The 20,663-nt window shown below is 45.5% G+C and overlaps 1 protein-coding gene across 16 annotated transcripts in view; it reads right to left on the bottom strand.

Annotated features, from left to right (window-relative positions):
- The window catches only part of PTPRS (protein tyrosine phosphatase receptor type S), a 580,801-nt gene extending 572,365 nt beyond the window's left edge, over window positions 1–8,436 (bottom strand). For 15 of the 16 annotated variants that reach the window (XM_044268386.1, XM_044268351.1, XM_044268378.1 and 12 more), the window contains exon 1: window positions 8,210–8,436. The gene's annotated coding sequence lies outside the window, so the exon portion shown is untranslated. Of the gene's footprint in view, window positions 1–8,184 lie in introns of all 16 variants that reach the window. The other variant, XM_044268264.1, reaches the window with a different exon arrangement.
- Between the last annotated feature and the right edge of the window lie 12,227 nt (window positions 8,437–20,663).

Here is a 20,663-nt window from a genome sequence, read left to right on the forward strand (position 1 = left end):
GTTGGCACCAGATGAGCCATGTATGCCTCTGAATGCAGAGGGCTCAGACGATGGCACCTCCTGTGCCCTTTCAGGCACTAGGGGTGGGTCTGACCCTATGCTCATCTTCAGATTGTTTCTTAAACATTTGCATGCTCACAACTGTAGTGAGAGAATTGTCCGACATCAAGACAGATGTGAAGCAAGCCACAGCTATGCTAGAAGACTCGCAGACCACGATTATACAACACAGTGAGGTGCTGCAAAGTATCAAGCACTTCGGTCTCAGCTCAACAATGCTTTTTATCTCCATGAAGACCAGGAGAACAGGAGTCACAGAAAGAATGTGAGGCTTAGAGGGGTCCCAGAATGCGAAGGTGAGCAGTTTCAATTTGTATAATCTGTGTTTGAGATGTACATACCTTACGGGAAGAAAGGGTCAGTAACAAGAAAAGAATTGTGTGGATAAACAGAAATGTAAAGGGGGCAATAAATGAGAAAAAGAAAGCATTTAAATTACTAAAATGGGAAAGTAACAAGGAAGCTTGAGACCGTAAAATGTTCTCCAATGTGTTGGCCCTTTAAAGAGTGATGAGGGAGGAGTTATAGAGAGTGATGAATTTATTAAATACTTTTTTTCGTCACTTATAAATATCAGATAAAATGCAGAGTATCAAAAAAGACTCCCCATTAAAAGTGGCCTGTCTGATTTAGGACGAAGTGCAGCAGCATCTTAGAAAGTTAAAAAAAACACAAATTACTGGGTCCAGATGGCATACACCCCTGTATTCACCCCTTTGTTTCTGACCCTTGTTTCTGATATTTAAGGACACTATAATGAAAGGGAGTGTTCTACAGGATTGGCACATAGCAAATGTGGTGTCAATATTCAAAAAGTGAGAATGCTTGGATGGGGGAAAATGTGTGTATCTGGGTAAGTAACTGGCTCATCGATAGAAAACAGAGGATGGCTATTAACAGTACACACTCAGATTGGGTCACTAGTGGGGTACATCAGGTGTCAGTATTGGGCCCTATGCTCTTCTTTATGAATGATCTTATAGATGCACTGCACTGTAAAATACAAATTTTAGCAGATGACACTACACTCTGTAAAGTAATAACACGGAAGTGGACAGCATACTACTACAGATGGATCTGAATAGATTGGAGACTTGGGAAGAGAAGTGGCAGATGATAAATGTAAGTTACTAAAATTCTGAAGAAGGATGATTAATCCAGTGGTTTATTCTGATTGCCTGAATGGAGTCAGGAAGGAATTATTTACCCTAAAATGAGAAAAAATTGGCTTTTACCTCCTGAGTTTTTTTTTTCCTTCCTCTGAATAACTTTGCAGCTTTTTTCAGCCTTACAAAATATGTTACTATGAGAGCTGTGTTAAATATTAAAACCACTAAGCAGTCCAAGTTTAATTATTATGTTGATAGGGAGACAAAGGTACTAAAGTCTTCTCTAGCATGATTTGGAGCCAGAGAAGCAAATCTTTAATCTCTGCATTTAGAGGCTATGATGTACACCTTCAGAGTATTATTTTTTTTGTGATTGCATGTTACAAATTTTTGGCTAAAATGGAATAAGTGATCAACAAGTCATAAACACCCCTAAATGGTATTAACAAAAACTACAGATCATCCTGCAATAAATTTGCCCTGAAACATATCCGTAGACATAACTATAAAAAAAGTTATGAGTGTCAGAATATGGTGATGAAACAAAAAAAAAATTTTTACAAAAGTTTTTTTTTTTTTTTCCGTATTAAAATGCATACAAACCTATACATACAGTGAGGAACAAAAGTATTTGAAACACCTGCGATTTTGCAAGTTCTCTCACTTAGAAATCATGGAGGGGTCTGAAATTCACATTGTAGGTGCATTCCCACTCAGAGACAGAAAAAAAAAATATTAGCAATGCGCCGCACAGACAGAAGAAGGTGCGCCCGGCGGCCACGGTGCACGTGAGTATAATGCTGCTCACTGACATACCATGGCAGCCAGGACTTCAGTAGCGTTCTGGCTGCCATGGTAACCGATCAGAGCCCCAGCATTACACTGCTGGGACTCCGATCGGAACTACTACTGCCACCAATGATGGGGGGGGGGGGGGGCCACTGCCACCAATGATCAATACTAGGGAGGGAGGGGGGTGGGTTTGAGTTACCAGAGGGGGCTGATAAGAGGGAGAGGCTGGCGGGCTGATCAGAGACTGGACTGGGGGGCTGATCAGAGACTGGGGGGCACATCAGAGGCTCGAGGGCGGATCAGGGGCGGGGGTCACATGAGGCTGGGGGGCTGATCAGAGGCTAGGGGGCACATGAGAGGCTGGCTGTCGTGGTCAGCTCTCTGCTGTTGTGTGCACAAAGCACAGGGCAGCAGGGAGAGTGTAAAGTCCTATTCACCCTAATAGAGCTCTTATGGGGGCTTATAGTTATTAAATAAAAAGTAAAAAAAAAAAGTTTAAACCCCCCCCCCCCCAAATATAGAAAATATCGCACATGCTTGAAATTATAGCACAATATAGATTTTAGGCCATATCGCCCACTCCTATTTCAAATCATGCATTGCACAGAAGGTTCCCCTGCTCAAGTCATCACATGTCCAGGCCCATTTGAAGTTTGCCAATGACCATCTGGATGATCCAAAGGAGGCATGGGAGAAAGTCATGTGGTCAGATGAGAGCAAAGTAGAACTTTTTGGTCTAAACTTCACTCGTCATGTTTGCAGGAAAAAGAAGGATGAGTTGCATCCCAATAACACCATCCCTACTGTGAAGCATGGGTGTGGTAATTTCATGCTTTGGGGGTGCTTTTCTGCGAAGGGGACAGGACGACTGCACTGTATTAAGGAGAGGATGAATGGGGCAATTTATTTAGATTTTGAGCAACAACCTCCTTCCCTCAGTCAGAGCATTGAAGATGGGTTGTGGCTGGGTCTTCCAACATGACAACGACCCGAAGCACACAGCCAAGATAACCAAGGAGTGGCTCCGTAAGAAGCATAGCAAGGTTCGGGAGTGGCCTAGCCAGTCTCCAGATCTAAATTCAATAGAACATCTTTGGAGGGAGACTCCGTGTTGCTCACGAACAGCCCCGAAACCTGATAGATCTAGAGGAGATCTGTGTGGAGGAGTGGGCCAAAATCCCTGTTGCAGTCTCTGCAAACCTGGTCAAGAACTATAGGAAACATTTGACCTCTGTACTTGCAAACAAAGGCTTCTTTACCAAATATTAAACACTGATTTTCTCAGGTGTTCAAATACTTATGTTCAGCAGTGCAAGACAAATACATTCTTTTAAAAATCATATAATGTGATTTCCTGATTTATTTATTTATTTATTTATTTTGTCTCTCAGAGTGGGAATGCACCTACAATGTGAATTTCAGACCCCTCCATGATTTCTAAGTGGGAGAACTTGCAAAATCGCAAGGTGTTCAAATACTTCTGTTCTTCACTGTATGTGGTATCGCCGTAATTATACTGACCTGGAGAATGAAGAGCATAAATTAGTTTTACCGCATAGTGAACGCCGTAAAAATGAAAACCATAAAACTGGAGCAGAAGTGCGTTTTTTTTCCTAATTCCACCTCATTTGGAATTTTTTTGCTGATGTCTAAACCTGTCAATCAAGGGGAGGGGGACTGTGATGGGCACAGAGAGTGTTGCGAAGCAATGCTCAAAGGATTCAGCCCCGCCTCCTTGTGCTCCAACTTGCTGATTTGCATATAATTAAAAAAGAAGCTGCACATACAGACAAAAGAAAGGTATAGTTTTAATCAGAATGATGAGCCCTACCTATTCCGATTTAATAGGGCTGATCCTAATTTTTTCTTCTAAATTTTTCAATTTATTTTGCAGGATTTGTTGTAGGTTTTTTCGGAACCATTTTGGAATATGTACAGTGTATTAAATAACTTTTATTTTATTTTTAGGGTGAAATAAAAAAACTGCAATCTTAACATTATTTTGTGGAATTTATTGACGCCGTTCACTGTGTGGTGTGTGTATATATATCATAACTTTATTATGTGGGACAGTACAACGATGATAATGTCAAATTTCTATACATTTTTTATTTTTCCTTTACTCCTACAGGCCGACAGCTCCACAACTGCCCCCCCTCCAGACTGAAGGTGAAAGTAAAAGCAGGTTTTACCATATTTATTCCCGACTCAATTTTTAACAGCTATATCGCTTGCTAATGTTGAGATAATGCCATCATAAATACTGGTCTTTCAAACAAGACCAGACCTATGTAGCTAGCTGCTAACAATCTAGAGATATGAGCTGCTAAAGCAGCCCCCCGCTGGGCTCAGGCAGAACAGTTAAGTGCATTTCCCAAAGCCCAAGCAAAACTGTTTGGTGGTTATTAAAATACATATCTATACAGTGTAATCCTGTCCTGGAGTTAGCATTCCCTCCCATTTTTCTTCATTGACCTGTAGATAGATAGATATCCACAAGGGTGGTGGGACCTGCTTTCACCCATATTGGAGAGCTGCCTCATTTCTGTTGTGGATATTCTTAAACCATTAACCGATGGTTAAGGAGGGATGACACCCACATCTTCTTTTTCATGTGACAGTGCTGCTGTTGTTTCTTGTTATAGATAGGTAGGTAGGTATTAGATATGAGAATGATACACAGACAGACTGATTTTCCCAACTCCAAATCAGAATAACTCCCTGGATGAATTACAGAAATCCTGTAATATTATTACACCCCAGAAATACATCCAGGCCCCTCTTGACCCCTTTTAGTGAACTCGCCATCACCACCTCCTCAGGGAGAGAGTTCCATAGTCTCACTGCTCTGATGACATCTAGCTACCTAGATATCTATTTTTCCCATCTTTCCCTTTTCTTTCTTGCAGATGGTTCAAGTGTTTGTTGTTTGGGGGGATCAGTCTTAGTAGTGCTGCATTTTCTTCCCTTTTTTCTATAGTGTAGGTTTCACTCATCTTCTCTAGCTCCTGCCGAGACGCCAAAATCTATTAGGCCACCAGCACACATTACAGAATATGTGTGGAATAGTACACTAGTGGCAATAGTGTACAATAGTGGCGTAGTACAGTACCAGCAAAGTGTATAAGATCACACAAATCTGCAGATTTATTCTGTGTGGAAATTGACCTGCCGTGCGGATTTCCAAATCTGCAGCATGTCAATTAGCTGCGGATTTCACCCTTTTCCACATCTAATCCACACCACAATGTGCAATTAGAAATTACGGATTTTGTTGTGGATATGCTGCAGAAACGCATATAAATCCTAACAGAAATTCAGACATCTTATGTGCGTTCACCCGCACTCGTGTGTAGGTGGCCTTAGACTTACATATTATTTATATGGCTTCCATATTCATAATATACAAAAAAACACATATATCTTAAAATGTTAGATGGACTAACAAGCTATTTCTCCACCACCAAATATTCCCAGTGACAGAAGTCAGCATCATGATACATAGGTGAGAGCTGAGCCTCATCCAGACACAAGTTCATTGCCATTCATTATGTACCAGAACAAGCAGCAATCACAGCCAGGCACTTGTAGAATCTGTGCTATAATATATAGGAGTAACCAGGCATTATTAGTCTTTGTATGTGGAATTATTGGTTACAAAGAAGGCCTAATGCCAAGCCAGCTGCTCCCACTACAAATCATGCTGTCATTCAGCGCAGTCGCTCACACCATGGTGGTGTAACAGGCGAGGCAAAATGACTTCTTCACAGCACAAGCGTTTCTAAGGACCATGATGATAATAAACACCTTCTCCCCAAATCCATACATGCCCCAATAATGTGCGGAAAGGCTGCAGAGCAATCCTCCTTTGGATGGTGCAGAGATTTCTTTCCACTCAGGGCCTACAATGGAGGAGATGTTTCCAATCATTCTCTCCCCCCTCCCTTTCACTGGTAGGAGGAATGCGGCTCTCCAGAATTATCAACCATTCACTTCCCTCCCCCATCAGAACAACAGATGGTCTTCCACTGTGGGTGATGAGGACACCACTCCATAGTACAAGAAGGTAGATTCTCTCATAAAATCCCCTTCCAGACAAGCAAATTAGAACAAACCAAACCGAATGAATCCATTGTTCTCCTCTAAAAACCTTCATCACCGTCTACCGATAATCAGGTCCACAAATCAATCCAGCTATACATTTAATGAAAGCTAGAGCCAGAAGGCGTCTTATATATCTATACACCCGCATAAATGATATATGTAAGAAGCCAAGGTTATTACCCAGTGCACAAGGAGAAAGTCTATTAAAAGCCAAATGCAATTCTCCTTAATGGATTCAGGCATGATGTACAGTAGTCTCTCAGACATGACAGAGGCTTTCTCCTCACTCTCCCCAGCCTGACCCAAGCCCAAAAACAATGACAGATGACCGTCTCCACCAGTTCTGAGGTGGTTTCTCCACCGCATGTTTATTTAAATGATGTAATACACAAGAGCCAAGCCTCACTCCTCATTGGTAATATACTTCCTAATTACGTCATCGGCAACGATAAAGCATCTCACAATGTACTATAGATATATAATATATATACCACATAATATAATTTATATATCATATACGATAGAAATGTATCATAGCTCACCTACCCCATGTATGATATCTCATATGAGATACATAGCTCAACTACCCCAGGTATGATATGTCATGAGATACATAGCTCACGTACCCCACGTATGATATATCATATGTGATAGATAGCTAAAGTACCCCATGTATGATATATTATATGACATACATAGCTCACCTATCCCAGGTATGATAAATCATGAGATACATAGCTCATGTACCCCATGTATATCATATGAGACATATAGCTCACGGCCCCCATCTAGGATATATCAATCATGAGATACATATCTTACCCATTCCATGTATGATATATCATAGGATACATAGCTCATGTACCCCATGTATATCATATGAGACATATAGCTCACAGACCCCCATCTACGATATAGCATGAGATAGATATTTTACCTACCCCATGTATGATATATCATGGGATACATAGCTCATGTACTCCATATATGATATATTATGAGATACATATCTTACCTACCCCATGTATTATATAATGGGATACATAGCTCACGTACCCCATGTATGATATATCATGAGATAGATAGCTCACCTACCCCATGTATGACATATCATGAGATAGCTCACCTACCCCATATATGACATATCATGAGATAGATAGCTCACCTACCCCATGTATGACATATCATGAGATAGATAGCTCACCTACCCCATGTATGACAAATCATGAGATAGCTCACCTACCCTATGTATGATATATCATGAGATAGATAGCTCACCTACCCCATGTATGATATATCATGAGATAGATAGCTCACCTACCCCATGTATGACATATCATGAGATAGATAGCTCACCTACCCCATGTATGACATATCATGAGATAGATAGCTCACCTACCCCATGTATGACATATCATGAGATAGATAGCTCACCTACCTCATGTATGACATATCATGAGATAGATAGCTCACCTACCCCATATATGACATATCATGAGATAGATAGCTCACCTACCCCATGTATGACATATCATGAGATAGATAGCTCACCTACCCCATGTATGATATATCATGAGATAGATAGCTCACCTACCCCATGTATGACATATCATGAGATAGATAGCTCACCTACCCCATGTATGACATATCATGAGATAGATAGCTCACCTACCCCATGTATGACATATCATGAGATAGATAGCTCACCTACCCCATGTATGACATATCATGAGATAGATAGCTCACCTACCCCATGTATGATTTCCACCTCTGAAGCCGTGTACGTCACCAGCCATTACCTCATATGAGCCATTCTCCACCAGGCCTGTCTATGTATATGACAGTGCACCTCCCGTTCTCACAGCTACATTCTTATCTTATATTACATAAGCCAAATGGCAATTGTTCCTATTCTATTAGCCGATTCAGGAGACGACATGACTACATTGTTCTCCTCCTCAATCCAATCTCATTCTGCAAAGCAGAAAAACAAAAGCCCAATCCCCCGTTAATTCTCCAGCCGCTGTCCCGGCTCCGCTGCCGTCTCCCACACACCGCGGCTCCCGCCTATTGTCTATGCAAGGCAGAAAACGGGTCAGAAAAACACGAATTCGCTCACCATTATTCCTGCACTCATTCCTTACCGGCAGCATCGGGAGGACTGTCAGAGGAACAGCAGAGGGAGCATCGCTCTTCTAGCCACACATGAATCAATCAGCCGAGCAATATCCACGGTGCTGGCGGCTGTCACCGAACGGGAACACCTACCGAAGGCGATGACCCAGCAGAGAATAACGGGAAAGGTGGAGCCCGCGCTTCAAAGGCGGTGTCTGTGAGGGAGCGGTTCTCAGCCTTCCCTATCGGGCTTCTGCAGTCGTGTCTGTCAAACGGAGGAGGCGGGGTCCTGTCACTGGGGGCGTGGCCATGCGTGCATCTTTAGGACTGTGGTACCTTGTGGGGTGGACTCTTCGTCGCTACCTGAAAATATAAGCTGGAACATTGCTTTTGACATGCAGCGCTGTGGTGATTGGTCCAATCCTGTCACATATCCAAATATCAAACGAACATAAGTATATATATAAGTATATATACTGACACATATACTATATATATATACACACACAACATACAGTATTTATTGGTTCCAGGAAGACCGTACTACCTTGAAACCATTGTAACGTTAGGCCACAAAGCTATGGCTGGTAGCTGGTTCAGAGGCCCCTAAAATAAGAAACAATTTAACCACTTAAGGACCACAGGTGACCAGGCCCTTTTTACAAATCGGCACTTCACAACTTTAACAGTTTATTGCTCGGTCATGCAACTTGGCAGCCAAATGAATTTTACCTCCTTTTCTTCTCACAAATACAGCTTTCTTTTGGTGGTATTTGATTGCTGCTCAGATTTTTCGATTTTCTGATATTAATCAAAATTGACCGCAATTTTCTAAAAAAAAAGTGTATTTTTAACTTTTTCTGGTAAAATTGTTCAAATATAATTACATTTCGATACATGTTTGTGTCAGAATTTATTGTGCTACATGTCTTTGATAAAATAAATCCAATAAGTGTAGATTTATTGGTTTGCGCAAAAGTTATAGCGTTTACACACTATGGTACAAAAATGTGAATTTCCGCATTTTGAAGCAGCTCTGACTTTCTGAGCACCTGTCATGTTTCTTGAGGTGCTAGAATGCCAGGATAGTATAACTACCCCACAAGTGACCCCATTTTGGAAAGAAGACACCCCAAGGTATTCTGTGAGGGGCATGGCGAGTTCCTAGAATATATATTTTTTTGGCACAAGTTAGCGGAAAATGATATGTGGAAGGCTGAAAAGTCAGCCTGAATTTGTGGGAGGGGCATATTACCTTCTTAAGCCCCAGCCCCCAGCTCCTCAGGGCGCTTCTGTTCACATTCTGGATAGGGAGTCGCCTGCTCTGGTGCTGCATCTGTGCATGTCGTGAGTAGCTTTCATCTGGTTCGGTTCGGTTCGTTTGGGTTCGTTGTCATACACTGCCGTCACGTCTTCAGGAGAGGTAATTTTGCGCAAACAATGCGCCACAAGGGCTCCATCAGCCACGGTCACATACTCCCGGCTCCCAGAGTTGGCATGCGTTCCAGCGTGGAACGCATCCCAATTCTCATGTCCGCACCAAATTGCTTCTTGTCTCCTTCCTTGGTTCCCTCCCTGTGTTCCCCTCCAACTTCCTCCCGAGACAGCAGGGGGGGCAGGGTCTGGCCCGCAGATCCCCCTCTCCACACGGCCTCCCCGTCCTCACCTCAGGCCCCACTGCAGGCCGGCGTGCGTTCCAGCGTGGAGCGCACGCCGGAAATCCGCCGCAAGGCATGGGCCGGGTCACGTGGTCGGCGTGCGTTCCGGCTTGGAGCGCACGCCGGAGTCCCTCGGCCGGGCCTGGGCCTGGTCGCGTGTGCGGCGTGCGTTCCAAAGCGCACGCCGGAGTGCTTCCGTCAGGCCTGGGCCCATAAATGTACATCAGAAACCCTGTCAAAGTTAAAATCACTATGCACCATGACACTTTTGTTAAGGGAATTAAGCTCTAATTGTTGGGTCATTTTTCCTGTGGATCCTTCTTCATGATAGACAGGCTATCAGCAGATGTTTGTTTATAGTATATATATTCATAGTGTAGAATGATGTCACAGAAGCTTGTGTCTATACTGCTGAAATCTGGATCCTGGTGAATATATTTTATTGTATTTAGTGTTCCCATTAGGTCTACGGCCAAAGCAGGGGTATCTAGCCCCCGAACAACGTCAGGCCATGCCCTCAAAAAAAAAAAATTAAAATTTTTTATTTTTTTTTAAAATAAAAAAATATATATAAAAAAAAAGAAAAAGAGAAACTTTAAATTTTTTATTTTTTTTTATTGTATAAAGAAATTTAAATATATCTACAAGTTAATCGGTAGGTTCCAATCTCCAGCCATTTCATACGCACTCCTGCCGTACGGGAGCGAGGCAGTCATCCTTGGTTCCTCATTCCGCTGGGCTGGAAGGGACCAGGTTAGCACGGGTTAAAAAAAAATAACTCGGGGGTCTCACCACAAGTAGTCCAGGCCATCATTACTCGCCATACCCATTCAGCGGTCACCATACGCTCACCGCAGTCTTCTACTCTATGGGCGACAGTGCCACATGTTATATGTCTATGCTTCACGTGATATACTGCTGTCTCATCTACTACCTACTTCTGTCTCCTGGCTCGCCAGGCTCATACCTACCTCTGCCTCCTGGATCGCCCAGGCACGCACCTACCTCTGTCTCCTGGTTAGTCCAGGCTCACACCTACCTCTACCTCCTGGCTCCCCAGGCTCATACCTACCTCTGCCTCCTGGATCGCCCAGGCACGCACCTACCTCTGCCTCCTGGATCGCCCAGGCACGCACCTACCTCTGCCTCCTGGATCGCCCAGGCATGCACCTACCTCTGCCTCCTGGATCGCCCAGGCACGCACCTACCTCTGTCTCCTGGTTCGTCCAGGTTCATACCTACCTCTGTCTCCTGGTTCCCCAGGCTCATACCTACCTCTGCCTCCTGGATCGCCCAGGCACGCACCTTCTTCTGTCTCCTGGTTCGTCCAGGCTCATACCTACCTCTGCCTCCTGGATCGCCCAGGCACGCACCTTCTTCTGTCTCCTGGTTCGTCCATGCTCATACCTACCTCTGCCTCCTGGATCACCCAGGCTCGCACCTTCCTCTGTCTCCTGGTTCGCCCAGGCTCATACCTACCTCTGCCTCCTGGATCGCCCAGGCTCACACCTACCTGTCTCCTGGTTCACCCAGGCCTGTCATCCTCCCCGAAAGGCGTAGGTAAGCGCCTGATTCGCTCAGGATTCAATGTATTTGCCTGAATCACTCAGGTTCCATGCGTCTGCCTGGAACGCTCGGGGGTTTCTCAGCAGGGTCCGGCTGGTTCCTGGTTACCCGGTTCGTGTCCGGCACGTCTGGATTTCTGTTTCCCACAGGTCACTACTCTGCTCTCCTCGTTTATTTTGCCCACTACTAGGCTTACCCTCGCTCCTGGCTTCCGGCACAACACAGCCAGCTAGGTCAGGGGAAGCGCTTCACCCACTCATCACAGTTAAGCCTCTCCCATAAGTGGAAGGCTGAAAAGTCAGCCTGAATTTGTGGGAGGGGCATATTACCTACTTAAGCCCCAGCCCCCAGCTCCTCAGGGCGCTTCTGTTCACACCCACCCACCCCCCCTGTTCTCAAACACTCCCTTTTAGGGTATGCCCACTACTAGGCTTACCCTCGCTCCTGGCTTCCGGCACAACACAGCCAGCTAGGTCAGGGGAAGCGCTTCATCCACTCATCACAGTTAAGCCTCTCCCATAAATATATATATATATTTTCTTACAAAGTCTCATATTCCACTAACTAGTGACAAAAAATAAAATTTCACATTAACTCACCATGCCCCTCACGAAATACCTTGGGGTCATGGGCGTAGGGATCCCCATAGCAGCCATAGCAATGGCTATGGGGCCCCACGCCACTGGGGGCCCGGGCCGCCGACTGAGGATTATATATAGGGCCTGCAGGCTGAGGGCGGTGCCATAGGGCGCGGCAATGAGGAGATGGAGTGGTCCCGCTCCCAGTCTGGGCGGCGGTCAAACTGGCCAGAAGTGGAGGATGCAGAGCGTACAGCGACGTTGCGTGCCTCTGAGCCTGGCAGCGCTGCTGGAGTGTGGGCGCGCAGACGTTCAAGTGGCTGTGAGGTGAGGGCTGGCTGACTCTGGGACTGGTAAAACTTACTCTGGAGTCCTGGACCATTATATCTGGGGAGGAGGGGGGAGCAGCACCCTGGAGGTCTGGACCAGTACATTTAAGGAGAAGGGGGGAGCAGGACCCTGGAGGTCTGGACCAGTACATTTAAGGAGAAGGGGGAGCAGGACCCTGGAGGTCTGGTCTGGACCATTATATAGGGGGGCTACAGGACACTGGAGGTCTGGACCATTATATCTGGGGAGGAGGGAGGAGTGGGATCACCGAGGTCTGGACCATTATATCTGGGGAGGAGGGTGAGCAGGACCCTGGAGGTCTGGGCCATTATATTTAAGGAGAAGGGGGGATCAGGACCCTGGAGGTCTGTACCATTATATAGGGGGGAACAGGACACTGGAGGTCTGGACCATTCTATTTAGGGGGAGCAGGACCCTGGAGGTCTGGACCATTATATAGGGAGGAGGGGGGACAGGACGCTGGAGGTCTGGACCATTATATATTGGGAGTAGGGGGAAGCAGGATCCTAGAGGTCTGGACCATTATATTTAAGGAGAAGGGGGGAACAGGACCCTGGAGGTCTGGACCATTACATTTAAGAAGGGGGGAGCAGGACCCTGGAGGTCTGGACCATTATATTTAAGGAGAATGGGGGAGCACGATCCTGGAGGTCTGGACCATTATATAGGGGGGGGGACAGGACACTGGAGGTCTGGACCATTCTATTTAGGGGGAGCAGGACCCTGGAGGTCTGGACCATTATATAGGGAGGAGCAGGACCTTGGAGGTCTGGACCATTATATATTGGGAGTAGGGGGAAGCAGGATCCTGGAGGTCTGGACCATTATATATGGGGAGTAGGGGGAAGCATGAACCTGGAGGTCTGGATCATTATATAGGCAGGAGGGGGGAACAGGACACTTGATATCTGAACCATTATATCTGGGGACTGGCGGTGGGAGATTTAGGGTGGGAGGTCTAGGAGGGGTGTGGGGATGTTGGGGTGGGAGGTCCTGGAAGGGTGTTTGGGTGGGAGCTCTGGAAGGGGTGGGGGTCTGAGAGGTATGTGGGGGTGGGAGATCCGGGAGGGTGGGGCCCATAAAAAAATGTTGATATGGGGCCCAGTCATTTCTAACTACGCCCCTGCTTGGGGTGTCTTATTTCCAAAATGGGGTCACTTGTGGGGTATTTATACTGCCCTGGCATTTTAGGGGCCCTAAAGTGTGAGAAGTAGTTTGGAATCCAAATGCGTAAAAAATGCCCTGTGAAATCCTAAAGGTACTGTCACCACCAGACATCTGAGAAGCTCTGACAGACGTCTAAAACCTCCTCCTTGAGGTTCCTTTGTTTTGCTTTCATTTTCTCATCTCGTTAGCCTCTCTCAGCTGTCATGTAGTTGCACTGTTTGCATGCCTTTAAATCCTTTTCCCATAGTGCATCACTTTGCGGTTTATATTACTTCCTGGAGTGTGTGCATGCTGTTTCTACTTCTGAGTCTTCTACAAGATAAGTTTTGTTCTTTCATTTGTGTTTTTCTGTTTGCTGGATCCCAGGTGACCCTGACTCCCTCTGTATCTCGTGTAGGGAGCCGGTGGTCGTGTCCCCTCACTATTATAGGGTGTTCAGGTGTTATACAGTCGAGGTACGAGGATATGCGATCATCTACCATTGGGATTTTCGCATAGGCTAAGCAGTAAGTGAGAGAGCCAGGTCTGATGCAGGGCTCTCCCTTTTTGTTCCTTAGTTTTGGATCCAGTCAGTCGTATATTCATTTTGTGTTTTCTAGTTTCCTGCACACCTTCCATGACAGGTACTCATTAGAATTTGGGCCCATTTGCTGCAAAAAAGTGTCACACATGTGGTATCGCTGTACTTAGAAGAAGTAGGGCAATGTGTTTTGAGGTGTATTTTTACATATACCCATGCTGGGTGAGAGAAATATCTCTGTAAAAGACAACTTTTCCTATTTTTTTATACAAAGTTGTCATTTTACTGAGATATTTCCCTCACCCAGCATGGGTATATGTAAAAAGACAACCCAAAACACATTGCCCAACTTCTCCTGAGTACGGCGATACCACATGTGTGACACTTTTTTGCAGCCTAGGTGCGCAAAGGGGCCCACATTCCAATGAATACCTTTTAGGAGGGCATTTTAAGGCATTTGGATTCCAGACTTCTTCTCACGCTTTAGGGCCCCTAAAATGCCAGGGCAGTATATATACCCCACATGTGACCCCATTTTGGAAAGAAGACACCCCAAGGTATTTCGTGAGGGTCATGACGAGTTCATAGAAGATTTTTTTTTTTGGCACAAGTTAGCGGAAATATTTTTTTTTGTTTTTTCTCACAATGTCTTCCTTTCCGATAACTTGGGACAAAAAGTTCAATCTTTCATAGACTCAATATACCCCTCAGCGAATACCTTGGGGTGTCTTCTTTCTAAAATAGGGTCATTTGTGGGGTGTTTGCCCTGACATTTGAGGGTCTCCACAATCATTACATGTATGGTCAGCATTAGGAGTTTCTGCTATTCTCCTTATATTGATCATACGGGTAATGAGATTTTATTTTTTTCGTTCAGCCTCTGGGCTGAAAGAAAAAATGAATGGCACAGGTTTCTTCATTCGCATCGATCAATGTGGATTAAAAAATCTGTGCCATAAAATGTGCAAAAAAAAAAGGAGGGGAAAGGCGTCTGCCAGGACATAGGAGCTCCGCCCAACATCCAAACCCACTCAGCTCGTATGCCCTGGCAAACCCGATTTCTCCATTCACATCAATCGATGTGGATGAATAAATCATTGCCAGAATTATTTTATTTTTTTATCAAAAATGTTTGCCAAAGCATATGAACACCGCCCCTCAGCTCATAAGCCTCGGCAAACGTATCTTTTTTACTGCAGTGGAGAAATCTCATTTTGCAGCGCCGCATACACCGACTTTCTGTAATCTGACTGCAGTGCAATGCTTCTGTCAGAATGCACATCAGTGCTGCAGCTGGTTGATTGCTTGGTCCACCTAGAAGGTAAAAAAAAAAAAAACTGGCCGCAACGCAATAAATTTATTAACATTAACTTTATATAACATTTGAACAGAACATTAACTTTTATAAACTTTATTGAACTTTTGAAACAGAACATTAACTTTTTTGCTTTTTTTTTTTTTACCTTTAGAGGACAAACCTCTCCTTCCCCATCGGACAATGTGCAAAGCGCAAATCAACCAGAGATGTGGCGAAGTACATTATGCACTTTGTACATTATGCACTTTGAAAGGAGAGGTTTGTGGCAGCTCTGTGTGAAAGGGGCCCTAAGACCCCTGTGTGCCTGTCCTGTGTACGCAATCCCTACGCAATCCCTACGCAATCCCTACGCTAATAGTGTACCTGTGTGTGGTACTTGCGGAAACACTCCCCTATGCATAGGGCAGGCTGGTCAGGACAGTCAGGACAAAAAAAGGTGGTGTCACGCCTTATTCCACCCCTGCTACAGACACATCTTTTTCTTGGGGAACGTTGAGTTGGGGTACCAGTATAGACACTCGGGAAGTGTCTGCCATGTAGCCGACTCACTACATCAGGGACTTGGGGCACGGACCCTCCTGGATACAGGATTTCCAAAATGATCTCTTCCTGGAATTTTAGGAAGGATCCTGTTCTCCCAGCCTTACTGTAGAGAACAAAACTATTATATACAGCCAATTGAATTAAATAAACAGACACCTTCTTATACCAGCGTCTGGTGCGGCGGGACACTAAATAGGGAGCCAACATCTGGTCATTGAAGTCCACCCTCCCATGTGAAGGTTATAGTCGTGGACAGAGAGGGGTTTCTCAATGACTCTAGTTGCCCTTTCAATTTGCACTGTCGTGTCTGCGTGAATGGTGGACAGAAGGTAAACGCCCCTCTTGTCCCTCCACTTCACTGCGAGCAGTTCTTGGTCACACAAGGCAGCCCTCTCCCCCCGTGCAAGTCGGGTATTAATGAGCCGTTGGGGGAAGCCCCGGCAACTAGGTAGAGCAGTGCCACAGCATTGAATTCCGACTATATGTAAGTGCCGAAAGAGGGCCACGCTTGAGTAAAAATTGTCCACGTATAAGTGGTACCCCTTGTGGAGTAAGGGTGACACCAAGTCCCAGACAATCATGCCACTGCTCCCCAGGTAGTCAGGACATCCGACCGGCTCCAGTTTTGAGACTTTTCCCTCATAGACCCTAAAACAAAATGTATAGCCTGTGGCCCTTTCACAGAGCTTATACAGTTTGACCCCATACCGGGCGCGCTTGCTGGGGATGTATTGTTTGATGCCAAGGCGCCCGGTAAAATGTTCTAGGGGATTCGTCTATGCAGATGTTCTGATTGGGGGTATACGCATCTGCAAATCTGGATGACAAATGGTCTATGAGGGGCCAAATTTTGTGGAGCCGGTCATAAGCAGGGTGGCCTCTTGGATGACAAGTTTTATTGTCAGCGAAATGCATAAAGCACATGATGCCCTCAAAGCGTGCCCTGGACATTGCAGCAGAGAACATGGGCATGTAATGTATTGGGTCTTTAGACCAATAGGACCGCAATACATTTTTTGTAGTTAGACCCATGCTGAGGATAAGGCCCAAAAAAAACATTTAATTCGGAAACTGTGACTGATTTCCACCGGTAAGGCTGGGCATAGAAGCTTTCCGGATTGGCGGTAATATAGTCTGCGGCGTATCGGTTGGTTTCTGCCACAACTAAGTCATAGAGATCCGCGGTGAAGAACAGCTCAAAAAACTGAAGGGCCGATCCTAAATGAGCTGCCCCTTTCACCGTGAACTCCAGACTGGGCGGTGAAAAGGGCAATACGTGTTTGGCGGAAGCAGGGGAGTGCCAATTAGGGTTTGCCAGCACCTCTAGGAGACTAAGGGCTCTACGGGCCTGTGAACGTGGTGGCTGCGATGGGGGAGTTACTGCACGTGCCACCGTACCAGCTTGACTGCCCTTCTGGTGCTCGCCACTTCACCAGGGAATACGGCTAGTGCTGGTAGAAGGTCCAGGATGTGCTGTGCTGCTGGTATATGCCGCACCATAAAAAAGATCAGCGCTAGCACCACTCTGCTGCAAATGAGGCTCATCATGCGGGGTATGCAGAACACTGACATGGGATCGGGTACACCTGACCGTAGCAGGGACCTCAACCTCGTCATCTTCGCTAGCGGTTAGAGTGCCACTGCTGTCTACAGGTTCCTATTCTGAACCACTGGATTCAGCGGGTGAGGCATCCTCATCGCTTTCATCCATCATGGCCAGAATCCTGTAGGCCTCTTCAGCGGAATACCCCTTGTTTGACATTTTGGGCTCACTAAATTTAGGGGGTATTCCTCTGAGACTACCCAGGAAAAAGAGCAAACCTACCTAGTAAAAAGGAGTGCTTGCAAAGTAAAGCTGCGATCGCTAATAAAGATCCAGAAAGCTCAAAAGTGATCTTTATAGCGCCACAGCGATTTTACTGTGTTTTTGCAGTGATCAGAAAAAAGAAAAATTCTGTCACTGCGGTGGTGCGGACTGAACGCAAGTGTGCGCACAAGATCAGGCCTGATCGGGTGAACACTGCGTTTTTTGTAGAGCCTAAGGTGACCCTAATGTACTTATATAGACCTGATTGCGATCAGTCTTGATCACTTACAGATACCATATAGTACTAGTGCTGATTAGCGACAGCGATGGCGCTAATCAGCGACTAATCAGTGACTGCGGTGCGGTGGGCTGGGCTCTAACTACCTAGCAAGTAGCTAACTACCTGGCGGTGATGATGGACCCTTACAGGGGGGTGGTCAATGACAGGGGGGTGATCAGGGAGTCTAATATGGGTGATCAAGGGTTAATAAGTGACAGGGGGGGGTGTAGTATATGTGTGGTGATTGGTGCTACTTACAGAGCTGCCTGTGTCCTCTGGTGGTCGATCCAAGCAAAAGGGACCACCAGAGGAGCAGGTATATCTGACGCTATTTGCAAAATAGTGTCTGACATACCTCTTTCATTGGATCTTTTAAAAATCTACAGCCTGCCAGCCAATGATCGCTGCCACAGGCTGTAGATGAACTTCTGAACTGCGCGATCCTGTGAGCGCGCGTTTACAGGAAATCTCGGGTCTCACGAGATGACGCCTTTCGGCGTTAGTGTGACCTGATAGAGCCGCCGCACTCACGCCTTTCGGCCGTTAAAGGGGTTCTCCGAGACTGGGAACGCCTTTTCATATGGCCAGGCAGAGTGCTGCAGTAAAAAATAAAATAAAAATCACCTGTCATCAGCTAAAGGCTCAGGGGCCCTGGTGCAAGAGTACACGTTTTTTTACCAGACTGTGCAGGATACAAGAACGTGGTGTACTGTGTTTTTGTATCCTTTTTTTCTAACTTGTATGTCAAACAGAGGCATAAAATGTGATGTGAACCTTTACATCCAGTGTTGTCTCCTCTGATGTAGATGTTCTTTTTCATCATCTTCTCTATTTGTACCAGACCACCATGATGTTTTCTTTCAGCCATCTCTTGTCTAGAGTTTGACACATAGACATCTTAGTTTCCTACTTTTTCATCATCCTCACATCTTCTCAAACCCCATCCTGCCATCCCCAAAACTGTGCCCGCTATGATCCCAAATACTATACTGCAGAAACAGTCCACCTGAAAGTACTAGTACCACCCAGATAGTGTCCCCTTCAATAATTATAGGAACACATACCCTAAAAAAATAACTGCAGTGTGCGCCAGTACAAAAAATACCCTCTTACATTGTGTGCCAGTACCAGACCCATCAGATCTTCATGTTAGACCCGCCCCCATATCAGACCCCCTTTAGACCTCCATGTCAGACCCCCATATCAGAACTCAGATCAGACCCCAGTTTCAGACCTCCAATCAGACCTCCATGTCAGACTTCCCCCAATATCAGACCTCAAATCAGATCCCCATTAGACCTCCGTGTCAGATGCCCCCCAATATCAGACCTCAGATCAGATCCCCATTAGACCTTCATCTCAGCCCCCATATCAGACCTCAGATCACACCCGATTAGACCTCCATGTCAGACCCCCCAAGTATTAGACCTCAGATCAGGACTCTATGTCAGATCATACCTCATATCAGACCTCAGATCAGACCTGCCATTAGACCTCCATGCCAGACTTCCCCCAAGTATTACACCTCAGGTCAGACCTTAAAATAAATAAATTAACTTCCCTTCCGCCTCTCCTTGCTAGGTTCAGCAGTCTCCCCTGCATTCTCAGCTCCCGGTTTTCTTTGGCCCCACACTGCACTGACACCTGACTGCCTGCAGCGTCAGGTCATAGTGCGCACACTGCGTCCTGATGCTGTACGCAGTCAGGACAGTGCAGTGTGGCGCCCAGAGAAGAACAAGCAGGGTAGGTGAGTACTGAGTTTCCCTCCCCTCCCTTCACCTCCTGCAGACTAGTAAGTGCTTTAATAATGGAAGCTTTTTCTAGTATTCACTTTATAAGACGCACTGTGTCTCATAAAGAGAAAATTATGGCACCACTGGCAAGGAGGGCCCTGTGGGACCCCCTGGCTTAGGGGCCCGGTCAAGACTGCTGCAACCCCTATAGTTGCATCACTGCCTGTCACTGATTCTAGGTGCAGCAAATTCCCTTCTCCATGGTTTCTGGTCTTTGCTGGACAGAAATGTGACATGACAAGCTGTTTACCTGCACATCACAGTTGAAGGACAGTTAATTGCCTCAGTGGTGGCAGCGGTCACGTGGAGGCCATTGACTGACAGGCAGTGGTAATTTGCATGTCTCCTCACAATTCTGATCCAGCAGGGAGAGGAAGAGGAGCAAAAGGTAACTCTACACTGGAACCAGAGTGCTAGTCACGGGTGAGTCCTTTTTTTTTTTTTACCATATTCCATATGAAAACAGGTTCCCAGTCTCAGGAACACTCTATATTATTTGCTGGTAATGGTAAATCATTGTTTATTGTGAGGGCACAAGCTTCTTTAGGATCCTGTATAGTACATGGACTAGAAAAATAAAATGAAGCCATCGTCACCTCACGTCCATTGGAGCCACTCATCCTGTCACAGATAATGTGTGCTATGCCAACTATGGCTTTCTAATCAGAATCCATATTAGTTGTATTCAGTGCTATATCTGTTACCACTATATTTGGTGTTCTTTGATGCCATCTAGTGGCCATTGTTATATTTGGTTTTATGAAGTTATTTATGGTTGTAATTTTTTATGTCATTCATCTTGTAACTCTTCTTCTATAAGCTTATATCCTGTGTCTTATAGTCTTTTCCTGTTTGACATAAATGCATCATTGAACTGGAGAGAGGATTTTCCTTTGACCTCT

This window comes from Bufo gargarizans, chromosome 1 (genome assembly GCF_014858855.1).
Source record: "Bufo gargarizans isolate SCDJY-AF-19 chromosome 1, ASM1485885v1, whole genome shotgun sequence".
NCBI lineage: Eukaryota > Metazoa > Chordata > Amphibia > Anura > Bufonidae > Bufo > Bufo gargarizans.